Source organism: Dasypus novemcinctus, unplaced genomic scaffold, assembly GCF_030445035.2.
Source record: "Dasypus novemcinctus isolate mDasNov1 unplaced genomic scaffold, mDasNov1.1.hap2 H_4, whole genome shotgun sequence".
In the NCBI taxonomy this organism is placed as follows: Eukaryota; Metazoa; Chordata; class Mammalia; order Cingulata; family Dasypodidae; genus Dasypus; species Dasypus novemcinctus.
This window is the reverse complement of record NW_026688141.1, coordinates 73,764-97,057: the sequence shown is the minus strand read 5'-3', so window position 1 is coordinate 97,057 and position 23,294 is coordinate 73,764. Positions and strand designations below refer to the sequence as shown.

General features: G+C 38.6%; 1 pseudogene; it reads left to right on the top strand.

The window, feature by feature from the left end:
- The window catches only part of LOC105746381 (olfactory receptor 2G2-like), a 70,782-nt pseudogene extending 58,671 nt beyond the window's left edge, over window positions 1-12,111 (top strand).
- The last annotated feature ends 11,183 nt before the right edge of the window (window positions 12,112-23,294 follow it).

Below are 23,294 nucleotides of genomic sequence, written 5' to 3'. Positions count from 1 at the left end.
AATTTATTAAGAAGATTTGTTTGAACATCTATGATTAGTTGTCTGAACTACTTTATGTCATCTGGAAGCTTATCTTGATCCTTTAACTGAGCTATATTTTCCTGTTTTTTGGTGTGGATTGTAATTTTTTGTTGGTGTATTGGCATGTGGCTTAATAGATGCATTTATTCTGGGTGCAGTTTCTCTCTTTAGTTTAGGGCTTCTTGCCCTTTCTCCCTTGCTGGTTGTGTAGTAGGTGCCAAGAATATAGTTGATGCTGTTAAGCTGTAGAAGCTCATGCTTCTCTCATTGCCCCAGGGACCAATGAAGCTTCTCCCAACTTTCTCCTTTGCCAGGGGTAGTGACAGAGCCACAGCCAAGTGTAGTAATCCAAGTCATGCAGGCCTAGACTATAGTTGCCTGAGAGACTGATGAAGCTTCATGTCTCTTTCTCCCCTGCCTGAGATGTGGATGGGGCTACAGGTGTGGGCAGCAATCTATGCTGTGTGGGTCTAAACTGATCACATTTGCCCAGGTAGACTTCCAACTCTGTCCAGCCAAATATGCCTGCAGTTAACAGGAGAGGCTGGCACAGGTCTCCCCTGCTTCCTCCCTGCTGGAGGTGGGGCTGGGGCTTAGGATACAACTGCAATCTGATCTGGATAGAAAGAAGGCTTCCCTTGCCAGCACTAAGATTTTCAGTGCACCCTGCTTCCCCTTATGGCAGGGGAAGAGTCTGGCCTCTTTCTGACTTGGACATGTTCAAATTTTATCTGTTCTTAGGGTTATAATTTAGCCTGCCAAATTTACTAATCAGTAGCTGAAGTTGGTGCCCAACTATCTCTTCCTCCCCTGTTTTTTTGGGAAGTGGAGCCTCCAATTCTAGCCACAGATTAGCTCCTAAGGTGGGTTGAAATGCCAGTGGAGGATTGTCACCGGCCTCCAGGACATGGAGTACTTTACTCATGAATCTTCTCTGCAGGTGGGTAGTCTCCTTCCATTCTTTCCAGGATACTGGAGGATGTTCTTCTGGTCTCCTGGAGCTCCCAAACAGGAGCTTCAGATAGCTCTGGGTGATTACTAACTGCCCTGTTGCATTAGCTGACTCTAGGCTCCTTACTCTCCTGTCATCTTGCTGGTTGTCTATCCATTTATTTTTTTTAACATCATTTCTGGATTAAAGTGGTTTCTGTTTTAAATTTTACTACATTGTTTAGACACACATCTTTAAAAAGAAAATTCAAACAAAGCCACATCCCTCTTATGAAGACTTTCCTTTTACTTGATGAATAATATACAAATAAGGTTTACTGACCTTTAAGGTCTTTGAAAAATTGACTCAAACTTACCTTTAATTACCATATCCTGCTATTTGATTTAGTCAATATATACAGCAATGTCCCCACAAATTTATTTATTTTTTAAATCTTGTTTATTAGAGTATTTGTGAGTTTACAGAACAACCATGCAAAAAATACAGGGTTCCTATACACCACTCTGCCACCAATGCCTTGTATTGGTGTGGAATGTTTTTTACAAGTGATAACACGATATTTTTACAATTTTACCATTAACTAGAGTCCATTGTTTAACATAGCAGTCACTGTGTAGTATAGTTCCATGGACTTTTTAAAAATTTTTCTGTTACCAGCTATACAGTCTAGCATTTCCCCTTTTAATCACATTCAGAAATGTATTTCAGTGGTGTTAATTGCATTCACAATGTTGTGCTACCATCAACACCATTCATTACCAAAACCTTTCCATCATTCCAAATAGGAACCCTTAAACTTTGTATATTCTAGCTTTATAATCACAATGACCTTTTGTTTTGTCTCAAGGTAGTTGGAAAACCTATAGCCAGTAGACTGTGTTCACACACACTAATATTTTCTAGTGTGGCCTTTTTCTTCATCTATTTCCAAGGCTTGATTTCCCAGCACAAAATCTTTTTTTTTTTTTACCTATTAAGTTACTTCATTCATTGCAGAGAGGGTAGACCTACATTTCCTTTTTTAACTTTATTCCATTAAACATGGATTTAGAACTTTCAGCATCTTAAAGGTTTAATAAATATAATATTAATTTATTTAATTGATACTCCATAAACGTAGGGAGATTACATTTAAGCTAAATAAAATTGAAACCATTATATTTTATTCCAGAAATGTTCTTTTTGCTTCTTTTATAGGAGGTTTAATGGATTTCTCTTGAATAAAATTCTAAACCTGTGAATAATCATAAAAGCATACTGAATGCTAGTTTTGTAATATATTACAATTGTTTAATTTTTTAAAATTACAATTTAGGAAAGATCATTCCATACATTCAAGGAATTTTCCTTTACTTATTGATATTTGATAATAGGGAAGGGATATAACCACTCATATTTTAGGCAGCACTAAATCTTTTTCCTTTTTTGCTTGGGCCCTTTTTATTTTCTTTCTTTATTTTTTTAATGTTACATTAAAAAAATATGAGGTTCTTATATACCCCCAACCCCGTCACCCAACTCCTCCCCCAATAACAAAAACCTCCTCCAACATCATGAGACATTCACTGCACTTCGTGGATACATCTCTGAGTACTGCTGCACCTCATGGTCAATGGTCCACACCATAGCACACACTCTCCCACAGTCCACTCTGTGGGCTATGGGAGGACATACAATGTCTGGTAAATGTCCCCGCAGCACCACTCAGGACAACTCCAAGTCCCAAAAACGTCCCCACATCACATCTCTTCTTTACACTCCCTACCACCAGCAGCCACCGTAGCCACTTTCTCCACACCAATGCCACATTTTTTTTTATTACTAACCACAATAGTTCATGAATAGATTATCAGTAAGTCCACTCTAATCCATACTCTAATCCTCCATCCTGTGGACCTGGAATAGTTGTGTCCACTCCATATCTATATCAAGAGAGGGCTTAGATTCCACATGGATGCTGCTTGCAATTCTCCTGCTTTCAGGTGAAGGCACTCTTGGCTCCATGGTGTGGTGGTTGACCTTCTTTATCTCCATATTAGCTGAGGGGGGATAAGTCCAATAAATCAGAGTGTAGGAATTGCAAGTCTATTGAGGCTCAGGGCCTGGCTATCACATGGTCAGTCCAGAGATTCAAGTCCCCTGGGTATACATTAAACCCCAGCACCAACTACAGATCCAGTAAAAGTAACAGGAGAGGTTTGTGAACAAAGATCATATCTGAATCCAGCTCCAGCATACAGAAACACAAACTGCAAAGTAGGGCCAACTGACATGGGACTGAACTCCATCTGCCATGACCATAGAAACTGGGTCTCTGGCCCTCAGAAGAACCAATATCTGAGGTTGTATCTACTTTATCTGTCTTTAGGACTCTGCTGACCTGATAACCTCCTGGCTCTTTTTGGAGACTCATAGCCATATAAACTCATTTGTCCTTTCCATTTCCCCCTTTTATTCAGGTCAAAAAGCATTTTTTAACTCCGGGTATTATATGTAGACTGAGATGTTCTGCTGGTCTGAGTTGACCCTTTTATTCAAGGTCATTTTCTAGTTACATCATCAGCTGGTACTTAGTAGTGATCCCTCAGCACCAGAGAGGCTCATCCCCGGGAGTCATGCTGGGGGGAAGGCAACGCATTTACATGCTGAGTTTGGCTTTGAGACTGGCCACATTTGAGCAACACGGAGGCTCTCAGGAGGTAACTCTTAGGCACCCTGCAGCTCTAGGCCTTGTTCTTATTTCAGGTGCACAGGTTCACAAGCATAGTCGTTAGTCAAGGTCTCATTGTTGGATCTTCCTGTTTTAGTCTTTGCCATTGCATTTGGGGGGTTCTTGCTGTTCCTTTAGGGAATGTGATAGAGCTCCCCTGGCTAGGAACTCAGCACTCCCTCAGTTGTTTTTAATTGTAACCACTATGAAAATATCCGTTTTTATGTACCCTGGATATATACCCAGAGAACTCCCTGCCAACCATGTGTGCCCTGTTAATAACACCCCACACCAGTATTCCTCGCCTGCCATTGTTGAACCTCTCTGTGATCCAAAACTTCTTCAAAAATGAAGCCTAATATATTGCCAGGTTCCATTAATAGTAAAATGGAATATAGTGATGAGTTTAAAGGTTAGATATAGAATACATATTAATTTTTAGAAAAATTAAGGTAAAAATAAATTGGGGTATCAAAAAATTAAAAGATGTAAAAGCTTTGTTTTTAATATTTTGCCTTCCATCACTGCAATAAATGTGCAAATTGGCAAGGCAACTTCTTCCATCTTTTCCTCAGTGTCTATATCCTTTGACCTTTTTTCCCTAATTATTAAGCTTGTCTTCACAGAAGTTTTAGATCACAGTAATTCATTGAGGTCATTTAGTATTTGTCCTTAATGCCTGGGTTGCTTTACTCAAAATAAGGTTCTCAAGATTCAACCATGTTATCCCATGTGTTTTAGTGTATTTGTTCTTAAAGTCGAGTAGTATTCCATTGTATGTATATACCACATTTTATTTATCCATTCATCTGTTGATGGACATTTGGGTGATTCCAACTTTTGGCAATAGTGAATAATGCTGCTATGAACATTGGTGTGCATATATCAGTTTGTGTCCTTGTTTTCTGTTCAACTGGGTATATACCCAGCAGTGGAATTGCTGGGTCATGTGGCAGATCTATAGCTCGTTTTTGGAGAAACTGCCAAACTGTCCTCCAGAAGGGCTGGATTCTTCTGCATTCCCACCAGCAGTGGATGAATGTTCCCATTCCTCCACATCCTCTCCAGCATTTGTAGTCTTCTGTTTTTTTCATAGCTGGCAATCTTATGGGAGTAAGATGGTATCTCATTGTAGTTTTGATTTGCATTTCCCTAATAGCTGGAGATCTGGAGCATTTTTTCATGTGCTTTTTGGTTATTTGTATTTCTTCCTTGGAGAAGTGTCTGTTTAAATCTTTTCCCCATTTTTAAAATGGGTTGTTTGTCTTTTTATTTTTGAGATATAGGAGTTCTTTATATGTGCAGGTTATAAGTCTCCTATCAGATATATGGTTATGAAATATTTTCTCCCATTGTGTTGTCTCTCTTTTCACTTTCTTGACAAGCTCCTTTGAGGTACAGAAGGCTTTAATTTTGAGGAAGTCCCTTTTATCTATTTGTTCTTTTGCTGCTCGTGCTTTTGGTGTGAAGTTCATGAAGTGATTTCCTATTACAAGGTCCTGTGGCTGCTTTCCTACACTGCTTTACAAAGTCTTTATGGTCTTGACACTTATATTTAGGTCTTTGATCCATCTTGAGTTGATTTTTTTATAAGGTGTGAGTTGGTAATCCTCTTAAATTCTTTTACATATGGATATCCAGTTCTCCAGGCACCAATTGTTGAATAGGCCATTCTCTCCCAGTTGAGAGGATTTGGTGGCTTTATCAAATATTATATGACTATATATATGAGGATCTCTATCAGAACTCTTACTTTGGTTCCATTGGTCTTTGCGTCTCTCCTTGTGCCAATACCATGCTGTTTTCACTATTGTAGCTTTGTAGTATGTTTTGAAGTCAGGTACTGTTATTCCTCCTATTTCATTTTTCTTTTTCAATATGTCTTTGGCTATTCAGGGCCTCTTTCCTTTCCAAATAAATTTCATAGTTAGTCTCTCTAGTTCCTTAAAGAATGATGTGTTGATTTTTATTGGGATTGCATTGAATTTGTACATCAGTTTTGTTAAGATAGACATCTAATATTTAGTCTTCCTATCCATGAACAGGGAATATTCTTCCATTTCTTTAGGTCTTCTTTGATTTCCTTGAACAGTGTTGTGTAGTTCTGTGTATAAGTCTTTTACCTCTTTAGTTAAATTTATTCCTGGGTATTTAATTTATTTATTTACTATTGTGAATGGTATTTGGTTCTTGCTTTCATCAAAAGATTGCTCATTATTGGTGTACAGAAATGCTACTGATTTTTGTACATTTATCTTGTAACCTGTGACTTTACTGAACTTATTTATGAGTTAGAAGCTTTCTTGTAGACTTCTCAGGGTTTTCTATGTATAGGATCATGTCATCTGCAAATAATGAAATTTTGACTTCTTCCTTCCCAATTTGAATGCCTTTTATGTCTGGTTCTTGCCTCAGTGCTCGACCAAGTACTTCTAAGACAATGTTAAATAAAAGAGGTGACAGTGGGCATCCTTGTCTTGTTCCTGATCTTACATGGAAAGATTTTAGGACTTCACCATTGTAAACAATGTTGGCTGTGGGTTTTTCATATATACTCTTTATCATGTTCAGAAAATTTCCTTGTATTCCAAACATTTGCAGTGTTTTTATCAAGAAGTTTGCTGTATTTTGTCAAATGCTTTTTCTGCATGAGTAGATATAATCATGTGACTTTTTCCTCCAATCTGTTTATATGGTGTATTACATTGATTGATTTTCTTACGTTGAACCATCCTTGCATAACCAGAATGAATCCCATTGGTCATGGTGTATAATTCATTTAATGTGTTGTTGGATATGGTTAGCAAGTATTCTGTTGAGCATTTTGGTCTCATTAGAGAAATTGGTCTGTAATTTCCCTTTCTTGTGATGCCTTTGTTTGACTTGTTACCAGGGTAATGTTGGCATCATAGAATGAGTTAGGCAATATTTCTTCTCTTTCAATTTTTTGGAAGAGTTTCAGCAAGAGTGGCATTAGTTCTTTCCAGAATGTTTTGTAGAATTCACCAGTGAAGCTGTCTGGCCCAGGGCTCTTCTTAGTTGGGAGGTTTTTAATGACTGATTCTATCTCTTTCTTTGTGATGGTTTGTTGAGATCATCAATTTCTTCTTTCATCAATACAGGCTGCTTATGTGTTTCTAGGAATTTGTCCATTTCCTCTGAATTGTCATTTTTGTTGGAATATAGTTTTTCAAAGTATCCTCCCATGATTGTCTTTATTTCTGTGGGATCTTATTTTGTGTATTTTCATCTTCTCTCTTTTTTTGTTAGTCTAGCTAAGGTTTTGTCAATTTTATTAATCTTCTCAAAGAACCAGCTCTTGGTTTTGTTTATCTTTTCAAGTGCTTCCTTATTTTCTATTTCATTTAGTTCTGCTCTTATCTTCTTTTCTTTCTTTCTTTCTTTCTTTCTTTCTTTCTTTCTTTCTTTCTTTCTTTCTTTCTTTCTTTCTTTCTTTCTTTCTTCTTTCTTTCTTTCTTTCTTTCTTTCTTTCTTTTCTTCTTACTGTGGGGTTGCTTTTTTATTTCCTTTTTTACTAATTTCTCCAAATGTGCAGTTAGTTCTTCAATTTTTGCTTTTTCTTCTTTTTGATGTATGAATTTGTTGCTATAAATTTCCCTCTCAGTACTGCTTTTGCTGCATCCCATTAGTTTTGGTAGGTTGTGTTATCATTTTCATTAGTTTCAAGGTAGTTATTAATTTCTTTTGAAATTTCCTCCTTCTCCAACTGTTTTTCTAAGAGTGTGCTGTTTAATGTCCATATCTTGGTGTGAAATCTGGGTCTGGTCCTTGTAGATTTCCAGTTTCACTCCCCTGTGATCAGAGAAATTATTTTTTATGATTTTGATCTTTCTGAATTCCTTGAGCCTTTCTTCGTGGCCTAGCATATGGTCTATCTTGGACAATAATCCATGTGCACTTGAGAAAAATGTATACCCTGCTGTATTCAGGTGTAATGATCTGTATATGTCTATTAAGTCCAGCTCCTCTAATATGCTGTTCAGAGTTTTTGTTTATTGATTCTCTTTTGAGATGTTCTGTCCAAAATTGATAGTGGTGTATTAAAGTCCCCCAGTATAATTATGGAGGCATCTATTATTTCACTTAGCTTTTCCAATGTTTGCCTCATGTATTTGGAGGCTCCCTTGTTAGGAGCATAAATATATATGATTGTTCATCCTTCTTGAAAGATTATCCCTTTCACTAATATGTAGTGTCCATCTTTGCCTCTCACAATTGTTTTGCATTTAAAGTCTATTTTGTCTGATATTAATATAGCTACTCCTGACTTTTTTTGGTTATTGTTTGCTTGTAAGATTGTTTTCCAGCCATTCACTTTCAACCTCCTTGAATCCCGGGGTCTATCTAAGATGTGTTTCTTGTAGACAGCATATAGATGGGTCTTATTTCCTTATCCAATCTTCCAGTCTGAATCTTTTTACAGGTGAATTTAATCCATTGACATTCAGTGTTATTACTTTCAAAGAATTATTTATGTTAGCCATATTTTCTTTGGACTTGTGTTTGTCTAAAATTTTTTTCTTCTCTTTTTGTCTTTTTTGTTGCTTGTACACTCTCCTCCAACTCTGCCTCTCCTGTTTTTTTCTTTGTTCCTGCAGAACTCCCTTTAGTATTTCTTGAAGGGCAGGGTTCTTGTTGGCATACTCTTTTAATTTTGGTTTATCTGTGAATATTTTGAACTCTCCATCATTTTTGAATGCTAGTTTAGCTGGGTAGAGTATTCTTGGTTGGAAATTTTTTTGTTTTATTATCTTGACTATATCATACCACTGCCTTCTTGACTCCATGGTTTCAGATGAGAAATCAGCACTTAATCTTATGGAGCCTCCCTTGTATGTGATGGTTTTCTTTTCTCTTGCTGCTTTTAGAATTTTCTCTGTCTTGAGCATTGGATAATTTGACAAGTATATGTCTTGGGGTGGGTCTGCTGGGATTTATGGTGTTTGGGGTGCATTGTACCTCCTGGACATGTACATCCATCTCCCTCAGTAGATTTGGGAACTTTTCAGTCATTATTTCCTCCAACACCCCTTCTGTCCTCTTTCCCTTCTCTTCTCCTTCTGGGATGTCTATAATACATATGTTTGTGCATTTTGCATTGTCATTCAGGTCCCTAAGTCCCAGCTGCGTTTTTTTCTACCTTTTTATTGATCAGTTCTACTCTCTGATTTCAGATGTACTGTCTTCCACATCACTAATTCTGTCCTCTGCCTCTTCTAATCTGGTGCTCTTTGCTGAGAGGGTAGTTTTGATTTCTTGAACTGTGGTGTTCATCACCATCATATCTGTTATCTTTTTGTGTGACTGCAATTTCTTCTGTATTCTCTCCAAGTGTTTTCTTCATATTGTTAATCTCTTCCTTTACTTCATTAAGTTGGTCTCTAATATATATGTTTTGAGAGCTCCTCTTCCTGGTTTTTAGTTTGTTCATTGGATTCAGCCACATTTTCCTGATTATTGGTTTGGTTTGTAGTTTTTTGTTGCTGTCTGGTCATCATTTTATCTTGACAGGTTTAATCAGTTCCTTAGCTTCTTTGTCTAGTCTTGGGGATTAATTAGTTGTTGTTCATGTGTAAGTGTCTTCTCTTCATCACTTTGTTCTTCTTACTCTATTTTCTTGTTGCTGGCTATGTTCACTTTGAAGGAAAATTTAGGGCCAGGGAAAGCAAAATGGGTAAGAAAAGAAAATGTATAAAGTAGTATTGGTAATAAATGTTAACAGAGAAACAATGTGAGATCTAGGAGAATGGATATTAGACTCATGTAAGTTGTGTAGAGTCATAGCAGTAAGTAGAGTACCTATAATGAGACAGTCAACTGAATATGGGGAGGAATATAGTATGAATTAAAAGGCCAGTATTTTCATGAGAGAGGGAAAGAGAAAAGAAAGACAATAATATCAAGAGTGGATAAAAGAAAACAGAACAAAGATATGAGAAATTAAAAAATCAGACAATTTGGGGGCCAAAGAAAGGGAGGTGGAATGCAAGAGAAACAGTAGATGATGGAGGATAGAAAAATGTAGAGGAAAGGGAGAATGTAGGTGGCCAAAATCAATACACACAGAAAAGAGGAAATGGAGGATGAGGAAACACAGCAAATGTGAAGTGCTCCCTGCAGCACCTATTAAATAAAGAAAATAAAATTAAAAAAGAAGAAAAAGAGAGAAAAAAAGAGAGAAAAGGGGGGAACATAAAAGGGGATGAAACAAGCAAGATAAACAGAAAAAAAAACTAAATAAATGAAAAAGAACCTTGTGGGATAAAATAGGAGATAAGACCAGGAGACAATGCAACAGTAGCAACCATGATAAAAAAAAAAAAGGAATCAAAGTTTCAAGCTAGGAATCCTCTTTGCAGTTAAATAAAATGCTTAGGGATCTTACCTTCCCTCTTTCTCCCATCCTCACTTCTGTCTCTCCCAGGTCAGCTGGAAAGCTGCCTGAGAGGTCTGGTAGGAGATTTAAGTGGGTTCTTGTTGAACCAACTCAACACAGAAGACAGTGACTCTTTATTTCCAGCATGAGAGCACTTACACCTCACCAGCAACCCCAAATATGGGGTAGCATGTCCTACAGTCTCTTCCCCTTAGGTGTGCTAGGGGAGGTCTAAATGATTTTCTGATCCACCTCCTCCCAGACCAAGTTTCCTATCCTAGGACATTTAGGTAAATTGGGCTTTCTCAGCAGATTCACCTCTGCTTTCTTCCCAGACTCTCCCCAAGTCAGCTGGTACACTCCTCAAAGCTCAAAGAAAAGAAAAAAACGTGGAGTGCTAGGGTAATCAAGGACCTCAGACGGGCTCAGGGTGCTGGATTTGGGGATGGGAAGTCCGGGATATTGCAGACTCAAGGTATGTAAGTCTGTGGAGTTTGGGCTACCAGGTTTTAGGGTATACAGACCTGGGAACCATGCATCGAGTAAACATGGGGTTTGGGAATGCTGTAGCACAACAAAGATTTCAGGGATCCCTGTGGCTGGGCTGCCAGCCTTAGGGGGAGGGGTCCCACCCACAACTTCTGAGCTTTGTGTCAGAAACCCAAAATTCCACCTCTCACAAGAATCTGTCACTGTCTCACCAAATTGACATCCAGTCACCTCCTGCCCTGCAAGCCCCTGAAACAGCCTGCTCAGGGTCTGGGAACACCTCAGCACAACAAAGTTTTCAGGGATTGCCACATCTGGGCTGCCAGCCCTAGGGGGAAGAATCCCACCCACAACTTCTGACCTCTATGTCAGAGACCCAAAATTCTACCTCTTGCAAGAATCTCTTCTGTCACTGTCTCACCAAATCAATGTCCAGACACATCCTGCCCTGCAAGCCCCCAAAACAGCCTGGTCCAGCAGAACTCTGATCGTACTCACCTGCTTCTTTGCAGGAGAGATTAAGAGATGCACTCACTCAGACACCATCTTGCCCCTAGCACTAAATGTTTATTGTCATTGATTTGTCATAAAATCCCTGAGGTTAATACATGATATGACTTCATCTTTCAGAAGTGAAAGGTCAAAGTAAGAGTAATTCAGGGGACCAATGAGAGTGCCTCCTCTGGATTTATTCTGATAGGTTTTTCAGACAAGTCTCAGTTAGAGCTGGTTCTCTTTGGAATAATCTTGTTCCTTTACCTCATGACCTTTCTAGGCAACACTGCTATCATCTTGGTGTCCATCTTGGACTCTAAACTCCACACTCCTATGTATTTTTTTCCTCTCCCATTTCTCCTTCCTGGACCTCTGCTTCCTCAGCAGTATCATTCCCCAGCTTCTAGTCAACCTCAAGTGTTCAGATAAGTCCATCACATATGTAGACTGCATGATTCAACTCTATGTCTCCCTTGTAATGGGCTACACTGAGTGTATCCACCTGGCTGTGATGACCTATGATCACTATGTTGCTGTTTGCCATCCTTTACATTATATTTTTTCATGCATCTTTGGCTCTGCCATGTCTTGGCCTCTATGGAATGGCTCAGTGGGGTGGCCACTACATTGATTCAGTCCACACTCTCCCTTCAGCTGCCCTTCTGTGGTCACTGCCAGGTGGATCATTTCTTCTGTGAGGTCCCTGTACTCATCAGGTTGGCATGTGTGGACACCACCTTCAACCAGGCTGAGCTCTTTGTGGCTAGTGTATTATTCCTGGTGGTGCCTTTGTCACTCATCCTAATCTCCTATGGGTACATTGCTCAAGCAATTTTGAAGATCAAGTCAGCCATTGGAAGACATAAAGCATTTGGGACCTGCTCTTCCCACCTGATGGTAGTCATCTTCTATGGAACCATCATTTTTATGTATTTGCAGTCAGCCAAAAGTAGATCCAAGGGCCAAGGAAAGTTTGCTTCCCTCTTCTACATTGTGGTGATCCCCATGCTTAACTCACTCATCTATACCCTGAGGAACAAGAAGTAAAGGTAGCACTGAAAAAAAAATTTTGGAAACTCTATGACTGAGTGGGACATGATTATCAAGAAACATTTAGGAGAGACTTACTAAGGGTGAATCACTTAATGAAGGGTGACTAAATAACTAATTTTTTTTATGTTCCTGACCCTGTCAATGGGATTCAGTAGAAGAGAATAAATTAGAGCTTGAATTTCAGAATCTGAACAATCTGAGTTTGAGTGCCCATTTCACCACAGAAGAGCTGTGGGACTTGGCCAATTTGCACAACTACCATTACATTATTTCTAAACTGGGCTGTATACTAGGACCTGAAATGCAATAGACCCAATTAAAACAGATCACTGTTCTAAGGATTTTATTGTTTTTAAAGTTAGTTTTTATAATATTTATTCTCTTTAATAGCCACAGCCATATTTTTAGATGGCTATAAACTACTGAATTATTATAAAGTTTTCACAATTTTTCTTTCACAAAAATTAAAATACTTTGACCAGTTGCTCAGAACAGAAAGAGAAAACACTAAACTTCAGTGATATTCTTTTATCAACTCTAAGTATGGGTTCCTAAGCCCCTTAAGTCCCATTTGTAGGCTCTCTGAATTCACCTCTAGTGCTGCACCCCACACCCAGTCCTGTATTATAAGTTTCTGATTTTTTGTATTTCTTCCCTTAGTAGTTTTTTAAAAAAATCCCCCCTTGTGGCTTTTTGTTTGCCATCTGCTCTCTGTGTCTATTCTCTGTGCATTCTTTTGTGTCTGTATTTTTTTACTTTTATTTATCTCCCCGCCCTTGTGGCTTGCTTGCTGTCTGCTCGCTGTGTCCACTTGCTGCATGCTCTTCTGCCTTTTTTTTTTTTGCTTGTCTCCCTTTTTTTGTTGTTGCATCACCTTGCTGAAGTGATTGTCCATGGTGCTTGTGGGCTCTCCGCAGCATGTGGGTGAGCCTGTCTTCACAATGAGGCTCTGGGATGTGAACCCAGGGCCTCCCATATTGTAGATGGGAGTCCAACTGATTAAGTCTTAGCCACTTCCCCCCTCACTAGGTTTTTGAGAACAGCAAGTACATTATGATTTAATCACAATTTAAAATAAAACCTTTGCATATGACTTTACAATGCCTCCCAGCTTTCTCTTTAAGCTCAAGTGTCTAATCTTCAAAACCTCATATTAAATTATGTATTTCTCTCTAACAGGCTGTTTTATTCCATTAAAAATTTATTGAAGTATGTTATACTTACATGAACAATCAGAAACAGTAAGTATATAGTAAAAGTTGTGAACTTAGAAAACAAACATGCATAACATCATACAGTTCCCATACATCACCCACAACCAATACCTTGCATTTTTGTGAAACATTTGTAACAAATTATGAAAGAGCATCATAGTATATTACTATTAATATATTACTACTAATTATAGCATATATCTTACATTTGGTGTATTTTTCCCCAAACTCACCATATTATTATATTAAAGTTTACAATCAATGACATTTGATATAATCACAGAGTTGTGCATTTATCATTTTAATCAATATTAGAGCATTTTTTCAAGACTTGAAAAAAGAAAAAAATTAACAAAAAACAAACCACTATAATGCTCATATGTTAGTGCTATAAATTATAAATCCTAAAATGTTCTTTGACATTTTTCATTCATTTCTAAACATTTAAAAACACATTTTTTACCAATTCTGCAAAGATTAAATTTCAGCTTTTCATTCTGTAACTAGGTTCTATTTTCTGGTGACATATTCTTGCTATTATTAACTCCATGATTTTTCTCATTTTATTTATTAATAGTTCATAATAGTGAAATCATGCAATATTCGTCCTTTTGTGCCTGGCTTGCTTCATTCAACATAAAGTTCTATAGGCTCATCCATGTTGTCATATGCTCCACGACTTCATTATTTCTTACTGCTGAATAAAATTCCATGTGATGGAATCCTGGGTTGATTCCATCTTTTGGCAATTGTGAATAATGTCACTATGAACATAGGTGTGTGGATGTCTGTCCATATCACTGCTCTAAGTTCTTCTGGGTTATATACCTAGTAGTGGTCTTGCAGATTCACATGGTAGATCTATATCTAACTTTCTTACGAACCACTAAACAGACTCACAGTGGGGATTCTACATTCCCACCAACAGTGAATAAGCATTCCTGCCCCTCCACATCCTCTCCAACACCTTCAGTTTTCTGTTTTGTTAATAATGGCCATTCTAGTAGGTGTGAAATTAAATCTCACTGTAGCTTTGATTTGCATTTCCCTAATAGCCAGTGATGTTGAACATTTTTTTTCATGTGTTTCTTCACCACTTGTAATTCTTTTTTAAGAAAAATACCTATTCAAGTTTTTTGGCCAATTTTTAATCAGGTCATTTGAATTTTTATTGTTGAGTTGCAGGATCTCTTTATATATAATGAATATTAGACCCTTGTCAGATGTATGATTACCAAATATTTTCTTCCATTGTGTAGGCTGCCTTTTTACCATCTTCACAAAGTCCTTTTTGCTGGAGAAGTGTTTAATTTTTAGGAGGTTCCATTTATCTATGTTCTCCTTAGTTGCTTAAGCTTTGGGTATAAGGTTTTGGAGACTGCCACCTACTGCAAGGGCTTGTAAATATTTCTCTACATTATCTTCTAGGAGTTTTATAGTCTTGGCTTTTATATTTAGGTCTTTGATCAATTTCGAGTTGATTCTTGTATAGGGGGTGATATAGGGCTCATGTTTCATTCTTTTTGTATGGATATCGAGTTGTCCCAGCACCATTTGTTGAAGAGACTGTTCTGGCCCAGAAAAGTGGATTTGGTAGGCTTATCAAAAACCATTTGACCTTAAAGGTGAGGGTCTATTTCTGAACTCTCATTTTCATTCTATTGATCAATGTATCTATCTTTATGCCAATACTCTGCTGTTTTTTTTAAAGATTTATTTTATTTATTTCTCTCCCCTCCCTCCCCCCCTCGTGTCTGTTCTCTGTGTCCATTTGCTGCATGTTCTTATTTGTCTGCTTCTGTTGTTGTCAGCAGCACAGGAATCTGTGTTTCTTTTTGTTGTGTCATCTTGCTGTGTCAGCCCTCTGTGTGTGTGGTGCCATTCCTGGGCAGGCTGAACTTTCTTTTGCACTGGGTGGCTCTCCTTATGGGGTGTACTCCTTGCACATGGGGCTCCCCTACACAGGGGTCACCCCTGCGTGGCAGGGCACTCTTTGCGTGCATCAGCACTGCACATGGGCCAGCTCCACACCAGTCAAGGAGGCCCGGGATTTGAACCTGAGACCTCCCATGTGGTAGATGGATGTCGTAATCACTGGGCCAAGTCAGCTTCCTTTACCCTACTGTTTTGACCACTGTAGCTATATACTACTCTTCAGTATCGGGAGGCATGCATCTTCTGATTTTGTTTTTCTTTTTTAGGATGTTTTTTATTATTAAGGAACACTTTCCCTTACAAATAAACTTGGTAATTGACTTTTTTTTTATATCTGTTAATTAGGCTGTTAGAATTTTGATTGGTATAGTGTTGAATATATAAATGGGTTTGAGTAGAATTGACATCTTCATGATGTTTGGTCTTCCAATGCATGAACACCAAATGTCCTTCCATTTGTTTAGGTCTTCTTTGATTATTTTTAGCAGTGTTTTGTAGTTTTTGGAATAAAGGTCCTTTACATTCTTGATTAAATTAATTTCTACATATTTGAATTTTTTGTTGCTATTATAAATAGAATTTTTTCTTTATTTCCTCCTTGATTTGCTCATTACTAGTACTTAGAAACACCACCTTTTTTTGGCATAGTGGTTTAGTTTCCTGCCACTTTGCTGAACTCATTTATTAGCTTAAAAGCTTTGTTGTAGATATGTCAGAATTTTCTAAATATAAGATCATGTCATCTGTAATAGAGTTTTATAAGTATTTTTTTATTTTTTAAAAGATACTTAGATTACACAAAATGTTACACACAAAAATATAAGGGACTCCCAAAATTTCCCCATCCCCACAATGTCCACTCTTCTCCACATTAACAAATTCTTTCTTTGGAGTGGAACATTCATTGCAATTGATGAGCACATCTGAAGAACTGACAAAAGCATGGATTATAGTTAACACTGTACTTTACACGCTTTCCCACTCAACTCTGTAGGTTATGACAGGATATATAATGGCCTGTATCTTTCATTGCAATGTTACTCAGGATAATTCTAAGTCCTGAAATGCACCTCTTTTTCCCTCTCCCAACCTTCATCACCTCCAGTGTCTCCACATCAATGAAATAATTTCTTCCATTACTAGAATCACAATAAGCCTATAGTAGAATACCAGCAAGTCCACTCTAGTCCATTCTTTATTCACCAATCCTGAGGATTCTGGGATGGTGATACAACCCCACATCTAATTGAGAAGGGACCTTGATCCCATATGGCTGATGGATGGGACTCTTGCTTGCAGTTGAAGACATTCTCAGTTACTTGCTATGGTGGCTGTCCATCCTCACCTCTTTGTCAGTTGTCCAGGGTGAGTCCAATGAACTAGAAAGTAGGTATTGCATCTCCACTGAGGCTCAGGGCCCAGCCAGCACATGGAAAGCCCAGAGATTCAAATCTCTTGGATGTACACCTACCAATGTCAGCACCAACTAAAGGTACAAATAGAAGGGACAGAGGAGGCATGTGTAGAGAAGTCACATCTAAGTCCAACTCTGTCACACTAGGTTGCACAAACTCCAAAGTAGGGCCCATTGGAGAGACACCAAACTCTGAAATCTACCTGCCATGACTCTAGGACCTGGGTGTCTCCAGAGCCCTCAGGAGCCCCACTATTTAGGGTAGAATATACTTTGGTAGTCTATGAGATTCGGCTGAGGCATACATGAGCATTACCTCTGGGATGACCTCCCAGCTAATTTTGAAGACTCTTAGCCATATAAACTCATTTGTCTTTACATTTCCCCCCTTTTATTCAAGGTCTTTTTCAAGTTGCATCACCAGCCAGTGCTTGGTAATAAACTCTCAGTGGCAGAGAAGCTTATCCCTGGGAGTCACATATGGTAATATATTTATATGCTGAGTTTGGCTTACAGAGAGGCCACATCTGAGTGACATGGAGGATATCAGGGGGTAACTCTTAGGCACCCTACAACACTAGGCTAAGTTTCAATTTCAAGAGCAAAGGCTTATAAGCATAGTCATCAATATCAGGGGTCCATCAATGGACTATCCTTCTCTAGTCATTGCCTCCATACTTGGGGAATGTTGATATTCCATTAGAGAATGTGGCAGAGCTTCACAGGATGGGAACTCAATATTCTTTCAGTTATTGCATGAATCTCCACTCACTGTGACAATGCCCCATGAACATTCCAGCACATGTATATACCTCACATGTATGTCCAGGTGAACTTCCTTCCATGTATCCCACATCACTGACACCCTACACCAATGATGCGCCTCCACCACAGTTGTAACCCTTCTGTGATACAAAACTTCTTCAAAATGAAGCCAATAATATCACCAAATGTAATTAATAGGAAAATGAAATAATAATAATGGGCTTAAACACAAGAAATAAAATATATAAACAGAAAAACAAAAACTAAAATAAAGTTTAAAAATTGGGGTATTCAAATAAAAAATATTTTTAAAAAATGAATACTTTTTTTTTGACATTTTGCCTTTCATCACTGTAATATCTGTTGTCCTGTATGTACAGTGGAATTTTCTTTCATTTCTTCCTCAATGTCTTACTTTTTTCATTTTCTCTTCAAATAACTTTTAGGTCACAGTAAAGTCACAAACAGAATATAGAGGATTCCCATATACCCCAAATCCTCCCCCTTTCCCCCCTTCCCTACATGTGGATTTTTACATGTGGATGGTACATTTGTTACAACTGATGTAGAAATATTGAAACATAGCTACTAACCATGGTCAATGGTTTACATTATGGTTTACACTTTAGACCACACATTTTTATAAATTTTTGATGAAATTTAACATGGCCTATATCCATCATTGCAAGATCATGCAGAACACTTCCATTGTCCCCTAAATATCCCCCTTCCATATATTCTATTCTTCCCTCCCTCTCCCCATGGGGTCCACTGCAACCACCAGACTTCACTCCTTGAAGGACAAGATTCATAGATACTTGCAACAATGCTGAGGGCTTGACACACTAGTCTGTCTTTCCCTATAAGAAACTGTGTGTGCTCTCAAGAGGCACCCTCCCCTTATTTTGAGAACTTATTGGGCCTCCCCAGGATGGGAGTCTATTTCCCACTCATTATGTGGTTCTTTCCCCAATGATACAACACACTATGATGAAATGATCATTTGCCCTTTCTCTAGAAGACTGTCCCAGGTGCACCCTGTCCCAAATGACCCCCATTCAACACCCTAAACTAGTAACCCTTTTCATATTGCCAAAAGAGCTTTCTCAACATTGTAATTTCAGCCACATACCTACCAATCCCCAGTGTTTACCTCCTCCCTCCCTCAACAATCCCTCCAGTTCAATGGAGCATCCAACACATCCTCCCCACCCTGTGAAGCTTGCACTGCCCAACCCAATAGTAGTAACCCTGTACCCCTGCCATATTCCTTCACTGCACAACTACTCATTTCCACCTTTTCATGGATTTCACATATATGGGCATTAGTTAACAAACTTCTCCCTTTCTATTTCATGTAACCCTATTTTTCAGACCCTTGCTCTCTGTCATCTTGATTTGCTAAATTCATATCAGAGAGGTCATGTAATATTTGTCCTTCAAGACTTGACTTGCTTCATGCAATGTAATGTCCTCAAGATTCATCAGTTTTCCCATGCGTTAGTACTGTATTCTTTCTTATGGCTGAGTAATATCCCATTGTATGTATATACCACATTTTATTTATCCATTCATCTCTTGATGGGCATTTGAGCTGATTCCAACTTTTGGTAACAGTGAATAATGCTGCTGTGAACATTGGTGTGCATATAACTGTTTCTGTCCGTACTATCAATTCTTTTGGTTATATACCCAGAAGTGGAGTTGCTAGGTCATATAGAAGATCTATAGTTTCTTTGAGGAATTGCCAAAGTATCTTTCACAATGGCTGGGCCATTCTACATTCCCACCAGCAATTGATGAAGTTTCCCATTCCTCCACATTCTCTATATCATTTGTAGTCCTCTGTTTTTTAATGGCCACCAGTTAAAATTATGTAAGATGGTATCTCATTGTAGTTTTGATTTGCATTCCCTAATAGCTAGTGATGTTGAGTATCTTTTCATGTGCTTTTTAGCCATTTGTATTTCTTCTTTTGAGAAGGGTCTGTTCAAATCACTTGCCCATTTTTAAAATGAGTTATATCTTTATTTTTGAGATACAGGATTTCTTTATATGTGCTCCATATTTGGCCCCTATATGGTTACCAAATACTTTTTCCCTTCGTGTGGGCTGTCTTTTCACTTTCTTGGCATACCCCTTTGTGATGCAAAAGGTTTTAATTTTGAGGAGATCCCATTTATCTATTTTTTCTTTTACTGCTCATGCTTTGGGTGTAAAGTTTATGAAGTCATTTCCTATTACAAAATCCTGTAGATGCTTCCTAATATTATCTTCCAAGGTCTTTATGGTCTTGGCTCTTGTATTTAGATCTTTATTCCATCTTGCATTGATTTTGTATAAGGTGTGACATGGTGGTCCTCTGTCATTCTTTGGTTATGGATATTGAGTTCCCTGCCTTCAGTTTTATTGAGTATATACCAAGAAGTGGGATTGCTGGTTTTATGGTAATTCTATTTTTAACTTTCTGTGGCATTTCCAAGCTGGTTTCCAAAGAGTCTGTGCCATTTTACAATGCTGCTAGCAATATATTAGGATTTGTATTTCTTTGTATCTTCACCAATATTTACTATTTTTTGTTTTGTTAGTGATAGCCATCTAGTGGATGTTAATTGGTATCTCACTGTGGTTAGGATCTGCATTTCTCTGATAACCAATGATTTTGAGTATCTTTTCAGGCTTTTTGTATATCTCCTTTGGAGAAATTCTACTTAAATCACTAGTGAAGACTTATTGTCCTTGACTTCACTGCATTGGGAGTTTTTTTTTTCCTTAAGCAATTTTATTAAGATATATTCACATATCATATAATCCAACTAAAGTATTCATTAAATGGCTTTTCTAAAAATGAATGCATTGTGCATTCATCTCTGCACTCAATTTTAGGGCATTTTCATTACTCCAAAAAGAAAAGTCTCTTACCCTTTAGCAGTCAGCAATCCCTCTGTCCTTCCCCTGCCATTCATAACCACTAATCTAATTCCATCTCTATAAATTTATTTTTATTTACATTTCATATAAATGAAGCCTAACAATATGTAGTACTTTGTGTTTGGTTATTTCAGTCAATTTTTTTTCCATTGATAGAAAAATATTAATATTTTACTATTCTCTACAGTCCATTGATTGCTTTAGGTGTATTTTCACCCAAATACCACCCTATTTTTTAATATCATGTGATATTAACATACATTTGTTCTGATTCAGGGAAGAATATGCTTAAATTTGTACTGTTTTTTTAATATACTTTAAAAAATTTTTTAAAGAAACGTAGATTACATAAATATTACATAAAAAATTTAGGGGACTCCCATATGTCCCAATCCCTAGCCCTCATTTCCCACATCAATAATATCCTTAATTAATGTGGTACAATTGCCACAATTGATGAACACATCTTGGAACATGCCACTAAGTGTTGATTATAATTTACATTATACTTTACACTCCCACATTTTTGTAAGTTATTTCAAGATATATGATGGCCTATACCTGTCACTGCAATGTCATTCATGACAATTCCCACGTCCCAAAAATATCCCTAAATTATACCTATTTTTCCTTCTCCCTCCCCTCAGAACCTCCAGTGGCCACTGCCTCCACGTCAATGATAAGAGTTCTTCCATTGCTAGGATCACAATAAGTCTATAATAGAATAACAGTAAGCCTCCTCTTGTCCATTGTTCATTCCCCAATTCTGAGGATTCTGGGATGGTGAGGACCACTCTGTCTCTAGTTGAAAAGAGGCTTAGATCCCATGGGGTCAATGGATGGGACTATCTTGGGTGCAGTTGCAGACTCTCTGTTCCTTGAGATGGCTGTTGTCAATTATCATCTGGTTAGTTATCCTGGGTGAGCCAATGAACTGGAGAGTAGCTTTTGCAAATCTGTTGAGATTCAGGGCCCACCTGGTACACGGACAACCCAGAGATTTGAGTCTTTAGCACTAACAACAGGTTCAAATGGAAGAGGCAAAACAGCCATGTTAGGAAAACCACCACTGAGCCCAACTCTGTCATATAGAGCATAAATTTGAAGTAGGGCCTGCTGGTAGGGTGCCAAAATCCTGAGCTGTCTGCCCTGCCTATAGTGTCCATTTGTCAAGGAAGAGAAAAGGCAACCTACTCAATGAGAGAAAATATTTGATAACCATATATCTGATAGGGGCCTAATATCTAGAATTTTAAAAGAAACCCTACATCTCAAAAATAAAAGAAACATACAACCCATTTTTTAAATATGGGCAAGAGATTTGAATAGACACTTCTCTAAAGAAGAAATACAAATGTCTGAAAAGTGCATGAAAACATACTGAATATCACTAGCTATTAGAGAAATACAAATCAAAACTACAAGAGATATCATCTTACACACATTAGACTGGCAACTATTTAAAAAACAGGACTACAAGATTTGGAGAGGATGTGGAGGAATAGAAACCTTTATCCATTGCTGGTGGAAATATAGAATTGTGCAGCCATTGTGCACAGTTTGATGGTTCCTGTGCTATAGAAGCTAACTATAGAGGTGCCATATGATCCAGTAATCCTTCTGCTGGGAATATACATAGAAGAATTGGAAGCAGGTCCGCAAGCAGATATATGCACACCAATTTTCATATCGGCATTATTCGCTATTGCCAAAAGTTGGAAACAATCCAAATGTCCATCAAGAGATGAATGGGGGGGGGGGGGGCAAGATTGCATCTGAGTGATAATCTCTCCTGCAAAGAAGAGGCTGAGTAGAGTTGGAGTCCTGCTGGACTAGGCTATCTCAGGTGCTTGCAGGGCAGGAGGTGTCTGGACATCAACTTAGTGGGATGGTGACAGAGGAGATTCTTGCAAGAGGTAGAATTTTGGGTCTCTTTCATGGAGGTTGGGGTTGTGGGTGGGACCCTTCCCCCTGGGTCTGGTGGCCCGGCACTGGGGATTCCTGAAGGCTTTGCTATGCTGGGGAGTTTCCAAGCCCTGAGTGGGCTGTTTCAGGGGCTTGCAGTGTGGGAGGGGTCTGGAAGTTGATTTGGTGAGACAGTGATGGAGGAGATTCTTGTGAGAGGTGGAATTTTGCGTTTCTGACATGGAGGTCAGAGGTTCTGGGTGGAGCCCCTCCCCCTAGGGCTGGTGGCCAGGCCTTGGTGATCCCTGGAATCTTTGTTATGTGGGGTGTTCCCAAACCCTGAGTGGGCGGTTTCAGGGGCTTGCAGGGCAGGAAGTGTCAGGATGTTGATCTGGTGAGACAGTGACAGAGGAGATTCTTGTGAGAGGTGGAATTTTGAGTTTCTGACATGAAGGTCAGAGGTTGTGGGTAGGACCCCTCCCCCTAGGGCTGGCACCCAGCTGTGGGGATCCCTGAAGGCTGTGTTATGCTGTGGTGCTCCTAGGCATGCTGTTAACTGGATACAGGGCTCCCAGGTCTGTGTCCCCTAAACCCTGGTGGATCACACTTCAGAGACTCACACACCTTGGGTCTGCAATATCACAGACTTCCCATTCCTGAATATACCAAACCCTGAGGTCTATCTGAGGTCCTTGATTAACCTAGACCTTGGAGTTTGTTTTTTTTTCTCTCTCTCTCCCTGAACTTGGAGGAGTATACCAGCTGTCTTGGGGAGAGTCTAGGAAGAAAGGACAGGTGAATCTGCTGAGAAAGCCCAATTTACCTAAACATCCAGGGATAGGAAACTTGGTCTGGGAGAAGGTGGAGGCAGAAAATCAATTAGACCTCTCCTAGCACATCTAATGATGAGGAACTGTAGGAGATGCTATCCAAGCTTCCAGTAGCGTATTGGGGTTGCTGGTAAGGTGTAGGTGATCTCACATTGGAAATAAAGAGCTATAGTCTTCTGTGTT